General features: G+C 44.8%; 1 protein-coding gene across 1 annotated transcript in view; it reads right to left on the bottom strand.

The window, feature by feature from the left end:
- Window positions 1–2,220: 2,220 nt before the first annotated feature.
- Window positions 2,221–22,973, bottom strand: part of LOC130678885 (uncharacterized) — a 132,227-nt gene continuing 111,474 nt past the window's right edge. The window contains exon 5 of the mRNA XM_057502889.1: window positions 2,221–3,100. The gene's annotated coding sequence lies outside the window, so the exon portion shown is untranslated. The remainder of the gene's footprint in view (window positions 3,101–22,973) is intronic.

The raw sequence follows: 22,973 nt of genomic DNA, 5'->3' as shown, positions 1-22,973 counted from the left end.
CGCAGTCCAGGCAATTTCTGTCCAGTAAGCAACCATGTGCACGCATTTGGAGCAATTACCACCTCATGGCTTCTTGACTGTTAGAAATAATCTTGCCAACACCATCCAAGAGCCCAAACCATGGAAGATAGAATCTCAGAGACACCTAGTGAAAGTTCAGTATTAAAAACTAGGGGGGAAAGACAAAGAGAAGAGGAAGAAAGTAAGTCTGATATTTTATTTGCAGCTACAACCACATCTGGGAAAGCCAACTCCAGGAATTCTCCACCCAGCAGCACCCGGCCACGCAAACGCAAATTCCAACTGGTGCCCTCCAGGCGAGGGATCCCGCTTATCTTGGTATGGTCTGTCCACCCGCCCCTGCCCACCCCAGCCTGGCTCCCCTGAGTCCCAGGAATGGAAGGGCCAGTGCAGGTTTCTTTCACTGCCTTCTGACTGGCTCGGCTTCTCCTTTTCCTCTTGGTAGCCTGAAACACCCATCCTCGGCTATCCCATCACAGTCGAGGATTATGAGCAAGTTCAGACCGACTGGGTGAAGACCATCTTCGAGGATAAGACTGGTGAGGAATACGGGTTAATTTCACACCCCAGAGATGGTTCCCTTTGGTTTTATTTTGGTCTTTCTCCTCTGAGAAATCCAGCTCTTGGGTTCTCAGTGGACTCCGAGCACAGTGAGCACTGACGTTGAGATGAAGCATTTCTACACGAGTTCCCCTGAGTCCCTGAGCCTCCCCGTGCCCTGCGAGGCCCCTGGAAAGAATTCTCCCACCAGGGAGGACAAGCCCACCTTTCTTTCTTCCTTGGAAACTGCCCCAAACTCTGAGAGTGCGAACCCTCCTGGCCCTCCACCTTCTAATCTCATCCTGCCTGCTGCAGGGACTGCTGCTTCCTCAGCCTCCCTCCCAGCCCCAAGCACTAACCTGCTGCTGGGCAGCTTGGGGAGTTGGCAAACTCCCTGGGCCTACCATCTTTTCCAGGTGAGTGGGACAGCTTTCTGGGGAGCACACAGTGCCATCAGCCTCTGCTTACGTGAAAGCAGCATGCCAGTCAGTCACTGAAACGGTTGAACCTGCTCTGGCTTAGCACACCTGAGCTGGTGGAGGCCTGATGGCTTCAGGACCCTCTCGTCAGGAGTGGATTGTAGGGAAGGGGCTGCCATCCTTAAAGCTGGAGAAGGCTGCCTCGTTTTCGCAGTCAGAGGGCTGCTGTCTTGCAGCCCCGTTCCTTAGCTGCTCTCAGCTGTGCTTGGGTTCAGATGATTGGATTTTCCTCAGTGTCCACACATTTATCCCCGGTAGGCCAAGTTTTATGCCCTGCTGTCTGTCTTATAATCTGTGAAGGGTAGAAATAAAGAGCCCTTCCTTGATTTTCAGCAATGAATACTTTAAGAACCTGTGGTAGAGATGAGTCATATTTGTTGACACCTGAATCCCTGGCACAGCAAGGCTTCTAGAGCACCAATACCATCACATTTAAGATACCAGAATTCACGTTTTCTGTTCTTCCTAGAATCTGCTGCAGTGGCAATGTTGTGGGGGGGGGGAATGTGTATTTTCCTCAGTCCTTGTCCCCACCGTGACAAGGAATTGAAAGGCAGACACAGTAGTGAAGCAGAGGAAAAGATTTACATAACGTTACTTAGAGAAAAAGAGCAGGTGACAGAGAGAGCGCAGCACCCTGCAAGGTTCAAAAGAGAGTTTACAGTGGAAAGGTTACACACTAAGAAAGTGCGGGCGACCTCAGGGAGACAAGTGCCCTGAAAGGTTGGGGGTTCCCCCTTTTAAGGATTCTTCAGGAATGTGACTAAGGGCTGGGGGTACAGACCTGCTAGGTGGTCTTTCAATACTTAGAACTAATGTAGCACAGGGAACTTCCTGCTCTGATTTCTCCCTGGGAGCCCGGCATTTCTTGGCCTGGGAGCGTATCAAGACTGCCTGCCCGGCCCCCAAGGTGGGCTGAGTTATTGTCTGTTTGCTAAAGTGTAAGTTAAGAATCTTCTTAATGTCCTGGCTGTTAAAACCCAATCTTATTTTTAAGATGGAATCCTTCCTGCCTGTTACTCTGTTGTTTATGCTGGGCTTGCTTGTCTTTATTAATTGGGCAGATTGCAAACTACTTGATTAGGGAAAAACAGTATATAGGTAAAGTTAAAAAAATAAGCTGGGCCTGTATGATTAACACAATAAAGCCATGGGCTCTGCTGGGGTACCCTCCTCTCTCTGGGGAATATTCAAACATTCCAGGCCAAGCTGCTCCACAGCTTTTCTGAGCTTCAACTGATTAACTCTGGGTCTCTTTTAATGGGCTTTTTTCTGGCCTTATTCTCTTTCCATTCCAATCACATCTATTTTCCTGCCTAACAGGGTGCGGACCCTTCCCCTCTGGGAAAGAACAGGATCAGAAGCACGAGAAAGATCTGACCTCGCTGGCAGTCACACAAGACCAAGATTTGCAGGTAGGCAGCAGAGCTAAGCGGCTAGCCATTTCTGGCAGAACTTTTCCCAAACCACAGGAAAGCCAGGTAAAAATACCTTCCTGGGCCTCCGGCCTCAATAGGAAATCAGCCTGGGAAGTCCTATTGAAGCACCCAGTGTTCTGTTGGCCTGGCCTCCACAGCTTAGGGCTCACAGAGAAGCACTTTCTGGTAGAAGCCGCGCGCTGATGAGGTCTTTTTCCATTGGTACAGGATCAAAGCCCCGAGGAGCCTGAGAGAAAACACAGGTGTTTAGATAACGACATCGACATCGGCAGGAACTAGCCTATGTCCCTTGCCCCCACCCCGGACCCCTTACCCAGATGGAGACTTCGGCTCCTCCTGTTAAGACCCTCTGACCTGTTCCATAAAGCAAATTGACTACAGCAGATCTCTGGCTTCAGCTTGCAGGGAGGGAGGGGCAGCCCTGGAGGCCACTGCCCTCTCCTGGAGGAAGCAATGCCTCATGCTTTTTGCAGGAGGGGAGGCAGGATGTGGCAGAGCAGAGCCTGATTGATACCGTTGTTTACTTGAACGGTTCCACTGGTGAGGCTGGACAGAATCAAGAAACATCTCGACCACCAGCTGAAAAAATGGCGGCGTGAGAGGTGAGACAGAGGCTTCCTCCTAAAACCACATATAATACGAAAATATAACTAATACAACTAAGCCTGAAAAAGCAACAGGAAAGAGGACTGCGCCAAACTACAAACACCTGGAGAAAAGAATAAATCTCACAGAACAGGGTAACATATCAAAGCCGTGGCCCGGCAGGACCCAGGCCCTTCCGCCACCCCAGCTCTCAGGCAGGAGGAAGAGAAATGGAGCAGGGAGGGAGTGGAGGCCTGGGACTGCTGAACACCTAACTCTGGAGATCTGCTCTGGGAGCACAAACCTACATTTCATGGTGTTTTCATGGTGCTCTCGTGATTAGGGGGCTGGAAAGCTAAGACAGGCAGAATTCCTGGAGACACTAGACTCCAGCCACATGTGGAAAGCAGGGATCCATATCTGGTAGCTCTGAGACAAAAGAAAGGTGCGCAGTCTGAGAGACGTCCTAACAGTAAGAGGGCTTCTAAAGGGTCAAGGATGAAACAGAGCTTACTGCTCAGGAGAAAGGACAGGTAGACAAACGTTTCCAGCAGGTTGGGAACTTTCACGATCTTCAGGAACTCCAGCTCCCTGGCTGGCTGCACAGCTCCAAGAATGCCCTCCAAGATAAGCAGCCTACTGCGCCTTTCTCCAGGCCAGCCCCACCTGGCTCCCAAACTGACAAACCGTACCCTGGCATTAGGCCGACCAGAGGGAAGCCCTGTCTACAGCAACTACAAATGCAAAGCATAGAGGCTTATACCTGTGTGCTCGGCCCACTGCTTCTGGCAGAGGAGACAGGCACAGCAGCCAGGAAGCAGGAAATAGCACTTTCCTCCCTCCAGGCATCAATACCACTCCCCTACAACCCCCGACATTGCTTCAGGGGCTGAGCAGCTACAGAGAGTACAGCTTCTTAGCACTAGAGGGCGCAAAATACAAATATGAAAAGCCAAAGGAACCTGAAAATTATGAACATGAATACAACCCCTGAGAATGATTAAAATGAAATCAACCTCATGAATCTGCCTGAAACGGATTTCAAAATAAAAATCATTAACATGCTCATGGAGGTACAGAAAAATATCCAAGAACTCAGGGAGGAATTCTGGTTGGAGATCCAATCATTATGGAACACACTATTAGACATGAAACATACAATGCAAAGTTTTAAGAGCAGATTAGATATGGTGGAGGAGACGATAAATGAAATAGAAATTAGAGGAGAGGAATACAAAGAAGCTCAGGCAAAGAGAGAAAAAAGGATCTCTAAGAATAAAAGAATATTGAGAGAACTGGGTGACCAATCCAAATGCAATAATATTTGTATTATAGGGGTTCCAGAGGAAGAACAGAGAGAAAAGGGGATAGAAAGTGTCTTTGAGGAGGTAATTGCTGAAAACTTCCCCAATCTGGGGAAGGAGATAGTCTCTCAGGCCATGGACGTGCACAGATCCCCCAAAACAAGGGACCCAAGAAACACAACAACAAGACATAATAATTAAAATGGCAAAGATCAACGGTAAAGACAGAGTCTTAAAAGCAGCCAAAGAGAGAAAAAAGATCACATACAAAGGAAAACCCATCAGGCTATCATCAGACTTCTCAACAGAAACCTTACTGGCCAGAAGGGAGCGGCATGATGTATTTAATGCAATGAAGCAGAAGGGCCTCAAACCAAGAATACTCTACCTGGCAAGATTATCATTTAAATTTGAAGGAGGGATTAAACAATTTCCAGATAGGCAAAAGCTGAGAGAATTTACCTGCCATAAACCATCTCTACAGTGTATTTTGGAGGGACTGCTATAGATGGAAGTATTCCTATGGCTAAATAGCTGTCAACAGAGTAAAGAAAATAAAACCAGAGTAAATAAAACCACAGTACAGAAAGTAGGCCAATTAATTACTAAGCTGATGCAAAATCAAATCAACTGCCCCCAAAGACGGTCAACGGATAGACAAAGAGTACAGAATACGATACCTAATATATAAAGAATGGAGGAGGAAGAAAAAGGAGGAAAAAAAAAGAAACTTTAGATTGTGTTTGTAATAGCACTCTAAGTGAGTTAAGTTATACTGTTAGATAGTAAAGAAGTTACCCTTGAACCTTTGGTAACCACAAATCTAAAGCCTACAATGGCAGTAAGTACATACCTCTTGATAATCACCCTAAATGTAAGTGGTCTGAATGCACCAATGAAAAGACAGAGAGTCAATGAATGGATAAAGATACAGGACCTGTCTATATGCTGCCTAGAAGAGACTCATTTCAAACCGAAAGACATACACAGATTAAAAGTGAAGGGATGGGAAAAGATATTTCATGCAGCTAATAGGGAGAAAAAAGCAGGAGTTGCAGTACTTGTATCAGACAAAATAGACTTCAAAACAAAGAAAGGAACAAGAGACGAAGAGGGACATTACATAATGATAAAGGGGTCAGTCCAACAAGAGGATATAACCATCATAAATACCTATGCACTAAACACAAGAGTACCTACATATGTGAAGCAAATACTAACAGAATTAAAGGGGGAAATAGAATGCAATACAATCACTTTAGGAGACTTCAACACACCACTCACTCCAAAGGACAGAGCAACCAGACAGAAAATAAGACATAGAGGCAGTGAAAAACACATCAGAACAGATGGACCTAACACACATCTACAGAACATCCTATCCAAAAGCAGCAGAATACACATTCTTCTTAAATGCGGATGGAACATTTTCAAGAATAGATCATATAGTAGGCCACAAAAAGTCCCTCAGTAAATTCAAAGAGATTGAAATTGTACCAAACAGCTTCTCAGACCACAAAGGTATGAAACTAGAAATAAATTACACAAAGAAAACAAAAAAGCCCACAAACACATGAAGGCTTAACAGCATGCTCCTAAATAATGAATGGATCGATGACCAAATAAAAAGAGAGATCAAGCAATAAGTGGAGACAAACAACAACAATAACTCAACACTGCAAAATCTGTGGGACACAGTGAAGACTGTGCTAAGAGGGAAGGATATTGCAATACAGGCTTACCTCAGGAAAGAAGAACAATCCCATATGAACAGTCTAAACTCACAATTAATGCAACTAAAAAAAGAAGAAATGAGGCCCAAAGTCAGTAGAAGGAGGGACATAATAAAGATTAGAGCAGAAATAAATAAAATCGAGAAGAATAAAACAATAGAAAGAATCCATGAAACCAGCAGCTGGTTCTTCAAAAAAATTAACAAAATAGATAAACCCCTCGCCAGACTTATGAAGAAAAAAAGAGAGTCTACACACATAAACAGAATCAGAAATAGGAACGGAAAATCACTACAGACACCACAGAAATACAAAGAATTATTAGAGAATACTATGAAGAATTATATGCTAACAAAATGGATAACCTAGGAGAAATGGACAACTTTCTAGAAAAATACAATCATCCAAGGCTGACCCAGGAAGAAATAGAAAATCTGAACAGACCAATTACCAGCAACAAAATCCAACTAGCAATCAAAAAACTACCTAAGAACAAAATCCCTGGACCAGATGGATTCACTGCTGAATTTTATCAAACATTTAGTGAAGATCTAATACCTATCCTCCTTAAAGTTTTCCAAAAAAGGAGAAGAGCAGAGGGAATGCTTCCAAACTCATTCTATGAGGCCAACAACACTAATACCAAAACCAAGCAAAGACATCACACACACAAAAAAAATTGGAGACCAATAACCCTGATGAACATACATGCAAAAATGCTCAACAAAACACTACCAAATCAAATTCAAAAATACATCAAAAAGATCATCCTTCATGATCAAGTAGGACTTACTCCAGGAATGCAAGGATGGGACAACATTTGAAAATCCATCAACATCACCCACCACATCAACAAAAAGAAGGACCAAAACCACATGATCATTTCCATAAATGCAGAAAAAGCATTCAACAAAATTCACATTCATTCATGAAAAAAACTTTCAACAAAATGGGTATAGAGGGCAACTACCTCAACATAATATAGGCCATATATGACAAACCCACAGCCAACATGACACTTAACAACAAGAAGCCGCAAGCTTTTCATTTGAGATTGTGAACAAGGCAAGCACTTCCACTCTCCCCACTTTTACTCAGCATAGTTCCGGAGGTCCTATCAATGGCAATCTGACAACATAAAGAAATAAAAAGCATCCAGATTGATAGGGAAGAAGTTAAACTGTCACTGTTTGCAGATGACATGATATTGTACGTAGAAAACCCGAAAGAATCCACCCAAAAACTACTAGAATAACTGAATTCAGCAAAGTTGCAAGATACAAAATTAATAAACAGAAATCTGTTGCATTCCTATATACTAATGATGAACTTGCAGAAAGACAAATCAAGAAAATAATTCCATTCACAATTACATCAAAAAAATACCTAGGAATAATCCTAACCAAGGAAGTGAAAGACCTATACCCTGAAAACTACAAGACACTCATGAGTGTAATTAAAGAAGATGTCAATAAATGGAAATGCGTCCCATGCTCATGCATAGGAAGAATTAATATTGTCAAAATGGCCATCATGCCTAAAGCAATCTACAGATTCAATGCAATCCCGAACAAAATACCAATGGCATTTTTCAGTGAACTAAAGCAAACAGTTATAAAATTCATATGGAAGCACAAAAGACCCCGAATAGCCAAAGCAATCCTAACAAGGAAGAATAAAGCTGGGGGGATTATGCTCCCCAACTATAAGCTCTACTACAAACCCACAGTTATCAAGACAATTTGGTACTGGCACAAGAAGAGACCCATAGATCAATCGAACAGAATAGAGAGTCCAGATATAAACCCAAACATATATGGTCAATTAATATATGATAAAGGAGCCATGGACATACAATGGGGAAATGGCAGCCTCTTCAACAACTGGTGTTGGCAAAACTGGACAGCTACATGTAAGAGAATAAAACTGGATTATTATCTAACCCCATACACAAAAGTAAATTCAAAATGCATCAAAGACCTGACTGTTAGTCATGGAACCACAAAACTCTTAGAAGAAAACATAGCCAAAATGTCTTGAATATAAACATGAGCAACTTTTTCCTGAATGTATCTCCTTGGGCAAGGGAAACAAAAGCAAAAATGAACAAATGGGACTACATCAAACTAAAAAGCTTCTGTACAGCAAAGGACACCATCAGTAGAACAAAAAGACATTCTATAGTATGGGAGAATATATTCATAAATGACATGTCTGGCAAGGGGTTAACATCGAAAATATATATAAAGAACTCACATGCCTCAACACCCAAAAAGCAAACAACCGATTAAAAAATGGGCAGAAGATCTGAACAGACACTTCTCCAAAGAAGAAATTCAGATGGCCAACAGGCATATGAGAAGATGCTCCACACTGCTAATTATCAGGGAAATGCAAATTAAAACCACAATGAGATAACACCTCACACCAGTTAGGATGGCCAACATCAAAAAGACAAGGAACAACAAATGCTGGTGAAGATGCAGGGAAAGGGGAACCCTCCTACACTGCTGGTGGGAATTTAAATTAGTTCAACCATTGTGGAAAGCAATATGGAGGTTCCTCAAAAAATTAAAAATAGAAATACCACTTGACCCAGGAATTCCACTCCTAGGAATTTACCCAAAGAAACCAAGTTTTCAGATTCAAAAAGACATATGCACCCCTATGTTTATTGCAGCACTATTTATGATAGTTAAGATATGGAAGCAACCTAAATGTCCATCAGTAGATGAATGGATAAAGATGTGGTACATATACACAATGGAATACTGTTCAGCCATAAGAAGAAAACAAATCCTACCATTTGCAACACCATGGATGGAGGTAGAGGGTATTATGCTCAGTGAAATAAGCCAGGCAGAGAAGACAAGTAACAAATGATTTCCCTCCTTTGTGGAGAATAACAATGAAGTGAAACAAAGGAGGAACAAAACAGCAGCAGACTCACAGACTCCAAAAAGGGACTAGCGGTTACCAAAGGGGAGGGATAGGGGAGGGATGCGAGAGGGTGGGTGCAGAGGGAGGGAGAAGGGGATTGAGGGGTATTAGGATTAGTACACGGTGTGGTTGGGGCATCACGGGGAAGACAGTGTAGCACAGTGAAGACAAGTAGTGACTCTGGCATCTTTATTTTTAATTAACTTTTTATTAAGTTATTATTGATATACACTCTTCTGAAGGTTTCACATGAAAAAACAATGTGATCACTACATTTAGCCATATTATCAAGTCCCACCCATACATGTCCCAATGCAGTCACTGTCCATCAGTGCAGCAAGATGCCACACTGTGGCAGTGACTTAAGGTAACCCAGTGGTGTCTATCTCGTGGTGTTCAGCGCCTCCGTGATCCCCTCCCCTTGAATGTGGCAGAACTTCTGACCTGCTTCTAACCAACAGAATATGGGAAAGGTGACAGGATATATGGAATTATGTGTACATGATTACATTATAAGACTGAAGCACACCACATCTTGCTGGAGTTTCCATTTCCCTAGCTAGTTTGAGCCTTGAAATTAGCTATGTTGCTGAGTCCCGTGTGACCAAGAACTGTGGGCAGCTCTAGGAGCTGAAGGCAGTCTCCAGCCAATAGCCAAGAAGAAACAGCAGCCATCAGCCCGCGGCTGCCAGGAACTGAATTCTTCCAACAACCTGAGTGCACTCAGAAGCGGATCCTTCCCCAGTCAAGCCCCAAATGACACAGTGACTACAGCCTAGTGAGACCCTAAGCAGAGGAGCCAGAGAAGCTGAGCACAGACTCCTCACCCACTGGAACTGTCATATAATAAACGTGTGTTGGCTTAAGCCACCACATTTGTGGGAATATTGTTAGGCAGCAATAGATAATAAATCAGACATATGAAATCATTTGGAAGAAAATATACTGAAATGATGATAGTGGTTACATGTGGGTATTGGGATTAGGGGTATCTTCCTAAGGAGGATATAGCCTCCAATTGCTTATAATACTTACATAACAATAGAAAGTTTTAAAGGAGACACCAGGAGAAAAACTACTTGCCATATCGAAACTGCTCACACACCCAGGGTACTGGGGCACCCGCTGCACAGAAGCCACAGAGACTAAACCTCCAGTGCAGCTTTACCTGCAGGACAGTGAGTGTCCTCCTCAAACACCTTCTCCATCTCAGCCAGGTGCAGCTGGGCAAACAGCTGGGACTCTTCTTGAAGTCAGACTTCTGGCTAAGAATGACGGATGGTGTCCGGGAGCTAAGAACCTCCTTGCACTCCTGGGATCCACCTGTGGGGACATCTAGAACAAATATGACTACAAGAACCAGGGACTGAGAGGGTTGGTTTCCTGTACTGAACATTTTAAAGCACATCTTACTAAAAGAGAGACTCTTTGGGGAAGGTCAGAGCATGGTGTATTACAGAGTGTTGCTTACCGATGCAAACACCTAAGTCTTTATCACTTTTAGACCTAGAAAGACGAAGGAAGATCTAAACTGCTTCTCCTTCCTTTGGAGAGTTAACTACTCTTCCCCTTTAACAGACGTCACAACTGAGGCTCAGCCAGGTTAGTGGACACAGCTGAAGTCCCACCTCACACTTAAAAGGACTCTAATTTATAAGGTGCTTCAGTTCAGTAACTATACTTTTTCAGATCTCCAGTGTTCAGAATTCAAGGCCCCAAAGAATCCAGCTTCATCTTCCCAGCCAGGTTGATTTCATCCTGACCAGCCCAGATTCCCCTGGGTCAGATCTGATCATCTGTGCACACCCCAAAGCTCACGCAGACCCCACCACCACCCCCGTCAGGGGCTCTCTGCTGCCTCCTCCTGCTCACCGCCCCACGTCCCCCATGTAGCCTTCCCACCCCTCCAGCCCTCAGCAATGTCTCCACAGCCCCGACACCTCACTTAGCACAATGCTTTAAGTCGCTAAAAGCTCAGCTCTTCAAAGGCTGCCTCCCCCAAAAGACTCCAGGGGTGGACGACGGGATAACCACTGAGTGTTGCTCACTCTTCCACCCCAACTCCACCGAAGGAGAAAATGTGCTCAGCTTCCCAGGAACTGTCATTCATTCCCTCATGGTCTATACACACTTGCTGAGCACCAGGCACTGTGGACACAGGGGGGAACAGAGCGGAGACCTGCCTTCACGGAGCCCAACAGATGAGCTAATTAATGGTCTCATCATCCATGTGGGCCCCTGGCTTAGAAATCTCAGCACCATCTGTTTCTCTTCCCTCCTCCCCCTACGCATTCCTACTGCCGCTCCTATTGATTCTGTGATCCATCTCTCATGTCTAAAACCTCCTCTCCCAAATCCCTGCCCTACTCCAAACCCTGCCCTGTTGCTGGGACAAGCATGATGACCTCCCCTAACCGGGACAAGAGTTTGGCCTTCCCTTCCATCCACCTCCCAACACTGGCACCAGCCCTCTTTCTGAAAGGCAAATCTGATTACCCTGGCTCTGACGCATTCCAGGTGATCCCTGCACCCCACCTCCTGAGCTAGGCATGCAAAGCCCTTTGATACACAGCCCTGACATGTCTTTCTAGTTGCAATGCACACACCATGGCCCATGGACAACAGCTGCTCCCCACCATCCTGGACACAGCAAACATTCCACTTTACTCACGTTGTTCCCCCTAATACAGACCATCTGCCGCAGAGGTGAACTCCTACCCATTCTTCAAAGTCTGGCTCATATGGCACCTCCTTCAAGGAGCTTTTCCATTAAGTTTCAGGTGAGAGTCCTCACTATCACCTCCATGCTCCCAAACTCTTTGTTTCTATCTGCCACACATACATACTTGTGCATGTCTGTCCATACATAAAGACAGCAAGATGTGATGGGAAACCCATGCTGCTGAGTCCCAGAGCTCTGGGTTAGAATTCTGCCTGGCTCTCAACTTCCTAGCTAATTCATCTTGAGCATATCACATCACTTCTCTGAGCCACAAGTTTGCTCATCTGCAAAACAAAATCCATACTACCCACCTTGCAGGGTTGTGGTGAGCCCTAGATGACACCCGAACACAGGTGAAGCCCCAGCAAACTGGAGTTGCACCATAAATGATAGTTCCTGGGAAGCTCCCAGCCTCAGAGAGAACTCTCTGAAGGCAATGGCATGTTTATCTTAATTTAATCCTAATTTGATATTACTAATTATCTCTATATTCGGCAGTCCCAAGCATGTCATAGACACTAGATACTTAACTGGCTTGATGGTAATTTGTACAGCTCACCCCACCATTATCACAACTTGGCTGGATGAATTAAGTATAGTCCATGTGGAGACTGCAAATTGGTAGCCTCAGACTCATTGCATTTGGCCAATGCAGTGTTTTAAAACGAAAAACCAGCCTGCTGCATGGCACACTTAAGTTACCTACATGGTCTTGTAAACATGGCAATATGCAACCCCTGGCACAGAGACTGAGAGCCAATAGACTTCTATGCTGATGAGCGATTGGGTAGCTCTAGAATGTTTCCTCCCGTCATCAACTCAGACAATTTTCTTACCTTTTGAGGTTGAGGGCTATCTTTCAACTCCTCGGAAGACACTGGTTTTGACCTAGAATAGGGAATCATAGTTGTTTTAACTCCAGTTTTGTAACGATCATGTGGGAGGCTTACCTAGCCAGGTCACAATGGGGTGGTAAAGAAGTCAGGGTCAAGGTGGGGGTGGGGAGTGCCGCCACATACCCATGGACACCCAGAATTCATTTGATGAGCATCCCCTTTCCCCGGGGGCTTCACCAGCAGGAAGCTTTTTCCAACCTTACACCTGTGAGACTCCTTTCCCCTGATGGAGTGAAGGTGTCCTCCTGAAGCCCTGGGGCTTCTCCAGTTACTATACTCCCGGCTTAATGCCAGAGGCTTCCTAAAAGACCACAGGTTTTAAAGAATTAGAAGCAGCTTCGAGGCCATGTGGTAGTCCAACTGTATTTAGATTAGGAAAACAAGGTCCCAGGGCAGGCATGTATCCAAAGGTTTTAAACACATGCTCTACGATGGGGCAGGACAGTACAAACACCCTCACCTGCCCTCCAATACCCCTGGAGACAGGAGTGCTTTGGGAGAGCTGGCAGAACCCTGCTCACAGCAGCGGGAGAGGTCCATGTGCAGAGCTCTGCTCTAGGAAGGGCATGCTCCTGGGACAGTGGCACCTCCATATGAGATGGAAGACAGGATCTGGTTAGTATTATCGGACTGTCCATCCACCTCCTCAGCGAGTCCCACCAGCAAGCATGGAGAGGGCACTCTAGGATGGCAGGGGATGGCCAGGAAAGAGTCAAGCCCAGACACGCTCAGGACACAGAGAGAATGAGCCAGCTGGGCTTGACACAGAGCTCCCGGCAGTGGGGGAAGGCCTAGTGAAAGAGAAGAGGGAAAAGAGAAGTGGAAGCAGAATGTAGAATCTTATCTTTCACCAGGGAGTCTGAGCAGGCTGAAGGGCATCATGAAATTCCTCAGTGCAAGATGCAGAGAGGAGGAGGAGGAGCGCTGACGAGGGCCAAGAGCCTCCAACCTAGCAGTGCCCCGGCGGAGCTCCGGTGCGAGGACCAAAGGAGAGAGCGGGGCCAGAGGAAAGGAGATTCGGGAGCAAGAACCAGGGCAACCCAGGGAAACGCAGGAAACATTCCCAGAGAAGGGAGCAGAGAGGGAAAGTGGCCTGACGCCTGCGATGCAGGGCTGTCCAATTAGAAACAAAGCGCAAATACCTGGAAATATGGGGACTGAAACTTGAGGATTGGCTACAGTTTAGGGGATAGAAGAGGAGGAGGTACATACAAGACAGTGAGTCACTGAGGAGGGCTGGGTGTGTCCGGGTGGGCCCCGATGGTAAGAAGAGGGCCACTAAGGTCAGCAGTTAAAGACCACCACTGAAAGAAGCTGAAATGAATGCGTAAGTCCATCTCTGTTAATATCTGCACGTGTATGTTGGCACATGCATAGAAAGAGAGCTTGGAAAAATATACTCCAAATGTAATGGAAGTTATCTTTGGCAGGTAAGATTATGGAAGGTGTTTCTACAGTCTAAATCATGCATTTCTCTATTTTTCATTCAAAAAAGATTCATGGCATTCGTTAGGATTTATTTCAGTGGAATGGGTAGAGTGGTGGGTAGTGACTTAAACTGCTCATCTATGAAGACCATCTATGAAGACTAGAAGAATCATTGCGATAGCATTGTTCATAGAGGCAAAAATAAATGGCTATCAGAATAGGAACAGCTGAATTAATACACCTGCACTCAAACATCACCAAAGCACTCAAGGGGAGGAGTCTGACTCCAGCAATTAGGAGGGATTTCCATGAAGTACTAACAACTAAGGAAAGATACAGCAAAGGGTACACAGAACGATGCCAGTTTTGACAGAACTGACAGGTACGTGTTTATACATATAAGAACACGTGTGTATGTATATACACACACATTTGCAAATAGGACTACCTTTAATAATTATGGGCTGAGGGCAAGAGAACAAATATAGGTCCACATCAGTAAGTCTGGCTATTTTAAATGTTTATAAATCTAGTTAATATACTACTACATAAAATTCATTCTATTCTCTATAAACATGAGCAGCTTTTTTCCTGAACACATCTTCTCAGGCAAGGGAAACAAAAGCAAAAATGAACAAATGGGACTGCATCAAACTAAAATATTTCTGTACGGCAAAGGACACCATCAGTAGAACAATAAGGCGTCCTACAGTGTGGGAGAATATATCTGTAAACGCCTTATCCCATAAGGGGTTAACATCCAAAATATATAAAGAGCTCACACACCTCAACACCCAACGAACAAGTAACCCGATTAAAGAATGGGCGGAGCAGTGCATCAATCTGCAAAGAAGTAAAAAGCTAACCTTTTCAAAGAATATTGCTTCTCTCTCACTTACCAACTTTACATTTCCCTGTATGGCCCCGGAAGATGGCTGGTTAGCCAGAGACGGGTAAGATTCCTCAAGGGAGGAACAACCTAAGACAGGCACAGTCGCAGGGGGGCCAACAGGTGAGAAATTGGGGATCAACAGAGGTGAGGCTTAGAACCTCACCCCCCATTTTGAGAGAAATCTTCTGCATCTGTGGATGTTCTGTTGCACTTGTCTAGCTTGGATTAATACTTAGTCTATAGGCACAGACCTGACCATCTACATTTGCCCTCATACAGCACAAAATTATATTTTCCACCTTTATCTTGCATCTACCTACCACTTCAGCATTTTATTAAAAAAAAATAAGGGAGAAATGTGGGATTCACATATAAATCAAGTATAAAAATCAAATGAATAATCTAATCTGACTTGATTCTTTATAGTTCATGATACGTGATCAAAACCAAACATTTCTGTGATATGACTGCCCTTGCACTGTTCACCATGTAAGAACTTATTCACTATGTAAGAACTTGTTCACCATGTAAGAACTTGTTCATTATGCTTCAGAAGATTGGAGACTGTTGAGAATTAGGCTTGGGGTTGATTAATGATTGTGAATTGAGACCCCTATACAGAATTTTATTGTTGTTAACAACCATTTGATCAATAAATATGAGAGATGCCTTCTCAAAAAAAAAATGAGTGGAGGACCTAAACAGACATTTCCCCGAAGGAGAAATAAAAATGGCCAACAGGCACATGAAAAGATGCTCCACTTCATTAATCATCAATAGAGATAAAAAAAAAAACGAAAACTGGTTCTTTGAAAAAAAAATCATTCAAACTGATAAATCTCTAGCTAAGTTAACCAAGACAAAAAGTGAACACAAATTACAAATTTTACAAATGAAGGAGGGATCATTTTTACTGAAAAATGGACATTGAAAGGATAATAGAGGAATTTTGTGATCAGCTTTATGTTCACAAATTTGATAACAGATGAAATGGACCAATTCTTCCAAAGACACAAACTACCAAAACTCACAAAAGGAAAAATAAATCATCTAAATAGGCCTGTATCTATTAAATAAAATCAATAATTAATAATCTTGTATTAGTCATGGACGGTTTCAATGACTAATTCTAACAAACATTTAAGGAATAAATGATACCAATCTCTTCCAGAAAACAGAAGCAGAGCGATCACTTCCTAACTCATTCTGAGGCCAGTGTTACCCTAATACTAAAACATCAGATTAAGTCATTTATAAGAAAGTATATTACAGACCTTTCATAAGTGTAGATGCAAAAATCCTAAAAAATATCTGAAAATCAAATCCAGCAATGTATAAAAAGAATTATGTGCCATGACCAAGTAAGATTTATTCTAGGTATGAAAATCTGGTTCAATGCTCAAAATCAATTAATGTAATTCATCACATCAACAGGCTAAAGGAGAAAAATATATGATCATATCAATAGATGCAGAAAAAGCATTTGACACAACCCAACAACCATGATAAAATTCTCAGTGACCTAGGAATAATAGGGATATTCTCAAACTTATTGATAAAGGGCATTTACAATAAACCTACAGTTAGCATCACACACACTTCATGGTGAGAATCTGGATGCTTTTCCCCTAAGACCAGGAACAAGTAAACGATGCCCCCTCTCCTCACTCTTATTCAACACTGTACTGAAGTCCCAGGTGATGCAGTAAGAACAGGAAAGATGTACAGATTAGGAAGAAAGAAATAAAACTATCTTTATGCACAGATGATATGATTTCCTATGTATAAAATCCCAAACACTTGAAAACTCCTGGAACTAATACATGATTATACCAAGGTCATAGGATATAAAGTTAACATGTAAAAGTTAATTGCTTTCCTGTATACCAGCAATGAACAGTTGTAATTTGAAATTAGAGACACAATAGTGTTTACATTAGCACCAAAAACAATGAAATACTTAGGCACAAAGTAACAAAGTATGTATGGGATCTACATAAGGAAAATTATAAAACTGATGAAAAATATCAAAGAAGATATAAATAAGTGGAGAGACAGTCCATGTACAGGATAGGAAGACTCAATATTTTCAAGATATCAGTTCTATCCAATTAGATCTATAAATTTAACACAATCCCAATCAAAACCCCAGTAAGACTTTTTTCATGGGTATTGACAAACTGATTCTAAGTGTGTATAAGAAGGCAAAAGACCCAGAATGGTCAACATAATACTGAAGAAAAAGAATAAAGTGAGAAAAGTGGCACTACCTGACTTGCCATAGAAACTATAGTAATCAAGGCAGCGTGGTATTCGTGAAAGGATAGACAGATTCACTGATGGAACAGAATACAGAGCCCAGAAACAGACCCACACAAACACAGACAACTGATTTTTGACAAGGAGCAAAGGCAATTCAATGGAGAAAATCTTTTTAACAAATAGTGCTAGGACAATTGGACATAAAACTTACAGAAGATAACATAACGGTAAATTTAAGTGACCTTGAGTTCGGTGATGAATTTTTTAATTCAACACTAAAAGCACAATCCATAGAAGTAAAAATTAATTACTTTGAACTTCATTAAAAGTAAAAACTTGTGGTCTGTGAAAGAATGTTAGGAGATTGAAAAGGTAAGCCGCTTCTCCAGACTGGGTAGAGTGCAAAAGCAATAAGGAACCTACTAAAAGGTGGCCTGCTTTTTATATTTGCTAACTGAAGTCAACGATTACATTACCTTCCCCCAACTCTCCACCCCCAGAAAACTCCTTTCTTGGTCTAAATTCTACAGAATCACTGTCGTTACTGTTACAATTTAATATGATATGAGCACATTTTAAAACTGTCCTGTAATAAACACTATGTTCTACATAGAACCTAATTCAGGGAATTTCAATATACACTTGGCTCCCAACACACCCAGACTCAACTACAGGCATCTGTTTCAAGTCTGTCGACAGCTTGGAATGGTTCAACTCAGCCTCAGACACGGTTGGTACTCCACCCCATGCCCCACAGGCCTGCATTTAAACAGCAAATGTGAGATAAGCGGGGACTGCATGGAGTGTGAAGGGCAGGAACAGCATGTGAGTGACTGCCCTGTCCTTCCATGTGCAACTCCCACTCCGAGTCTCCCAGATTCACTCTTTTGCAAGTGTTTTCTAATGGGGTGTTTTTCTTTTTGGGGAAAAAAACGTGACTTAAAAGTATTAGTTCATTACTGTTCTTTAATACTGTAATATTGCATTGGTTTAGTTCGTTATTTTTCCCTGCCACAATTATTTATATGCAAAGTTCAGTAAAAGAAAATTGCCACTATCTGCATTTCTTTTCTGGCCATTCTTATTATTCATTTTATTTTGTGATTATTAATGTCAATAAGTATGTTGCATGGGTGAGGCAGGGGAGGGAAAAATGGCTACTACATGAAGGTGAACTCCGTGCCAGGTGCCAGACTGTGTTCAGCCCTGACCTCACTGGAAACTTCACACAGACCCTGTGATAAGAGCTTTGGTAGCTCATTTTGCAGGTGCAGAAATTGAGACTCAGTGAAGGGAAAATGAACCCAGGATTACAGTTAATAAGTGGCAGAAGGGACTCAAACTCAGGGCTGCCCTGAATGCAAAGTGCATTTCTGAAATGCCAGCAAGTGTGGAGACCCTGCCAGAGCAAGGCACAGGAATGTGGGCTGGGCTGCTCAGGGCTTCCTGGATGTGAGGAGTCAGGGAATGGGGGTCCAGCCTGAGCCCTGTTGCTCGCTGGCTATACAGCTTTAGACACGTCCTTTCCCTCCTGGGGACTTATGTTCCTTCACTGGGGTTTTCAAAGGCCCAGGATTCCACAATCAAGTAAAGAAAGGTCTGGGCAGTGGGTGTGGCTCGTGAGTGAGCATAACCTTCCCCTTCCCCATGTCTAAGAACTTAACCCCCAAATCCCCCAGGGGGTGCTTAGGAGCCCAGCCTCTGACTGGAATCCAGATGGGGTCCACTACCTCCTTCCCAGATGAATGACTTTGGACATGCCCCTTGTCACTGATCTCAATGTGCTAAACCATAAAATAGTATCATGATATTTACCTCAAAGGGTGGTAGTTAGAATGAAACAAAACAATAATACCTCATGAACTGGGCACTTCTTATGTACCAACACTGTTCTAAGGGTTCACATTACTTTTTCAGATTGGAACCCTAACTACCACTCAAAGTGACTTCTAAAATGATGGCACATGGAAATAGGTTGGAGTGTACAGAAAGCTGTCACCAGTCAGGCAATGCAATTACAAGTAAAAATCGCCAAATTCATCCAAAGAAAGTTTAAACTCTGAATGTGAAGAATGTTGATAAAAATCACCAAAGGAGACCATGATATGCAATTTTATAAATGAAAACAAACTATTGTCAGCTTCCTAAAGGACACACTGGAGATGCTTTTTCACCAAAAGCTGTTATAAAATATATTTTCCTTTAAAAAAATCATCTTAATCGATGGCGTCAAGAAGCAAGTAAACCCAACAGAACAGTCAAGATTAGTCTGGTTGTGAGAAACAGAAAACACAAGTCAAACTGCCTTAGGTGAAAAGGTGTGATTTGCCCAAGGTCATACCTCTGCTATCAGCTCATTAACTGTCCCATAGGAAATAGTAACTAGACCGTAACTAGTTCTGACACACTGGTCCCCCCCCCACATCTTAATGTTTCTGGAATGAGGATGTGCCCCACAATTGATGTCCAAGGAACATGCCTAAAGGGAGGCATTGGCTTCAGGCTCAGCAGAGTTGGAGAGATGAAGCTACGGCAGCAGGCCCTCAGCTCTCGGGCCCCAGCTCCATCGTGTTTCCGACAGCCCCCCTCCCAGTAGAGGCAGGACGGCTGTCAGCAGCTCCAGCTGCCAACCCTCCCAGGTGTTATGCTTCCACACTCCTAAACTGGCCTGCTGTTGGCTGGAATTGGGTCACATGACTACCACTTGGACAGCTCCATGGAGGCTCAGGGAATGGAATGCAGGCCTTTGTCCCCAGGTCACCCTCCTCCCCTTGGAGTCCACGGTATAGTCAACTTCAGCCACTGTACCTGGCTGAGGTGGAGAAGGGAGGCTTCCCCTGAGAAAACTTGTGGCTGCTACCCTAAGGTGAAATGCATGCTGGGTGGCCCCCAAGTAACAGCCATCCATTAAGATAATAACGGGGGGCACAAGGACGATTTACAGAAGGGAATTCTACTGGATCATCCACCGGGCAGCTCAGGTGACCCCACAAGGGAAGCATCGTTGTTAAGAGCACCCGACAGCGAGAAGAGTCCTGGATGATCCCTGGTGTGGCAGGAGTGGGAAACTAGAGGCGCAGAGAGGGAGAGTGACGCCTTTGCAGTAGCCCGCAGGTGGGAATGAAACCGGAACACAAATCTCAGATATTTAGCTCCCATCCAGCGCTCCCAGCTGGCCTTGTAAGGGCCAAAGAGGCTCTTGGAAGGGGGACGCCAGCTGGTTCGTCACTCTTGGAGAAGCCCATCAGCAATCCCCAAAGGAAAGGGATTTCTTCCCAACAGCTGTAGTGGTGTCTTTAGCAAGTCTCTAGCCCACACCTGCCCCCACTGCACTGGGGTCTCCTGGTCTGTCTCAGGTGGGAGACAAGTAATAAGTGTCCTAGATTCCTACAGGCCTACCCAGTCACTGGGGGACCCAGTCTAAGGCCTTAATCTTACGTAAAATGCAGTAAATTATACGTAATTTACTGGCCAGCGCTTCTAACCTGCTCCAGCTGCCCCATCCATACCTTCTGGAGATTCTGGAGCTGTCACCACCTGGCCAGGCTGGGCTTTCCTGTCTTCCGTGACCCTGGATCTTCACTCAACCAGATTCTAAGAAACCCACAGAGTTTTTACACCTTGTGTTCAAAGCCCAGAACAGCGCAGGTGTGAACCCAGCAGCGGGGCTGTCTCTGTAGTCTCTGGGGGAGGGGCTTGGGTGCTGCAATCTGATTGGATGTGAGAGGAAGCCTGTCTTTATAAAGTTTCGTTTGTGTAATAAGCACATTATTTGATCTAGATAGTGTGTAATTTAGGTGGCAGAGAGGCTGCAGATGGATATTAGAAGGGGCTTAAGCACCCTCCGGCACCCCTTGGTGTCACTAATGTCATCACCAATTTAAATCAGAGGAACATATCTTAATGATAGTACCAGTAGGGTTTGAAATCCAGTCCTCTCAGCTGGTGGGAAGACGTATGGGGTGAGGGCAGAGCACATGGATGAGATCTTCCCAGCATCGTAGGACTTTAAACAAACAAGGATGTTAACTGAGGACTATGCTGTGACATAAAGTCAATGATATAAGTGAAAAAAGAAAATTATGAGAAAGCATATATAGCATGAACTTGTATATAAATACGTGGTGGTTAAGAGCACAGGATCTGGAGCCCGAATGCCCAGGTTCAGATAACGCTTCCACCGCTTACTCACCTTGGACATTTTACTTAAACTCTCTGTGCCTCACTCAGTCTCTTCATCTGTAAAATGGGGCTAATCATCAAGGGTAAGGTGAGGATCCGTGATATAATCCACCTAAGGCGTTTACTGCAGGTCCTGGCACACAGTAACTGCTCAAACGATGTTAGTCGTTAATCTTGTTAGTCTCCTGTGCAGGGACCTCTTTCCCACTGGCTCTCTGGCCGCGAGCCGGCCCCACCCTGGCTGCGGAACCCAGGACCGGCCACTGCGGCTGCCATTGTTTCGGCCTTCCTCTCGGGCTGCTCGGGATCCGGCGGGAGCAGCTCCAGCGCAGGCGGGGAAAGCAACCGGGCTCCAGGCCACCTCCCCAACGCAGCAGTGGGCGCTCGTCCAGGCGCCTCCCCCACCCGGGGGTGCGAGCCCTGGGGCCTCAGTCGCCTCGGGGTCCTCTGTGGAGAAATAGGAACAGGAAGGAGCCCACATCTCCCTGCGGCCTGAGGGTTAAGTGAGGTCACACGTGCACTAAGTCCAGCACGGTTCCTGGTTTCCTGCCTTGGGCACTTGTGTCCCCAGAGCTGTTGTCTCGCTGGGGTGGGCTTTCAGAACAGGGTGCGAGGGAGACCCGTTCAACACCTAATGTCTGGGCCTGAGGGATTCTTCACTCATGCTGCCCATCCCTAGCAGCCTCATGCTTTCCTCCAGCAGGCGACCAGCAGCAGGTGAAAGGGCTGGGCAGCTTTCGCAGGCTGGCAGCCACAGGAGACCTCGGTCTGGAGGCCTTGCATCCTGGCTCTACTGCCCAATTGCTGTGTGACCTTGGGCAAGGCCTTCCCAGTCTGTGTCCTGGTTTACCTCAGAGGGTTTGGAAGGTGGGGGTGGCTCCTCACCCTGGCTGTACCACTGGTTGTCTGGGTCACTATGGGAAAGTTGTCCCACCACTCCAGGGGTCAGTTTGTCTTACTGCAAAATGGCATGGCCAGGCAGATTAATGAGATAATTCGCGATGTTTATCTCTCTGCCACCCTTTCCCCCATTTCTCTGCTCAGAAGAGGAACCGTGCCACCAACTGGGGCTCTGCAGAGTAAATCCAAGCCTCAGCAGCACGTCTTTCTTCACTGGGCAGCTACCAGCACGTGACTTTTGCTACTCTCCCTTCCCACCCCAACGCTAAGGAAGCAGAGAGGGCCTGAGTGTTCACAGGTTGGCGTTGACATGCATGACCCAGGGCAGCATGTCCGGTGCCCATGGTCCAGGAGTGAACCTCCTGTCAGCAGAGGGAGCTTACGCAGTATTTGAGGAGTGAGGAGCTGGGGCCTTTTTCATATCAGTGCTTCAGAGCCTATTCTTGGAGTGCCCTCCTGTCACCTTCCCTCCCCCTCAGATGACTCTACCGGCCAGCCTCTACCCATCATGCTGCTTTCCTGCTCCTTCCCTCCCTTTTTGCTTCCCAATCTTGTGAACTGCCACAGGAACCCCCAAATTTTCTGTTACACAGAACAGTGGATCTGCTCCCAGTTTCTGGGGGTTGGGTGTAGGGGGCTTGGATGCCCCC

This window comes from Manis pentadactyla, chromosome 5 (assembly GCF_030020395.1).
Source record: "Manis pentadactyla isolate mManPen7 chromosome 5, mManPen7.hap1, whole genome shotgun sequence".
In the NCBI taxonomy this organism is placed as follows: domain Eukaryota; kingdom Metazoa; phylum Chordata; class Mammalia; order Pholidota; family Manidae; genus Manis; species Manis pentadactyla.
Note: the sequence above shows the minus strand (reverse complement) of the source record. Positions and strands in the feature narration are given on the sequence as shown.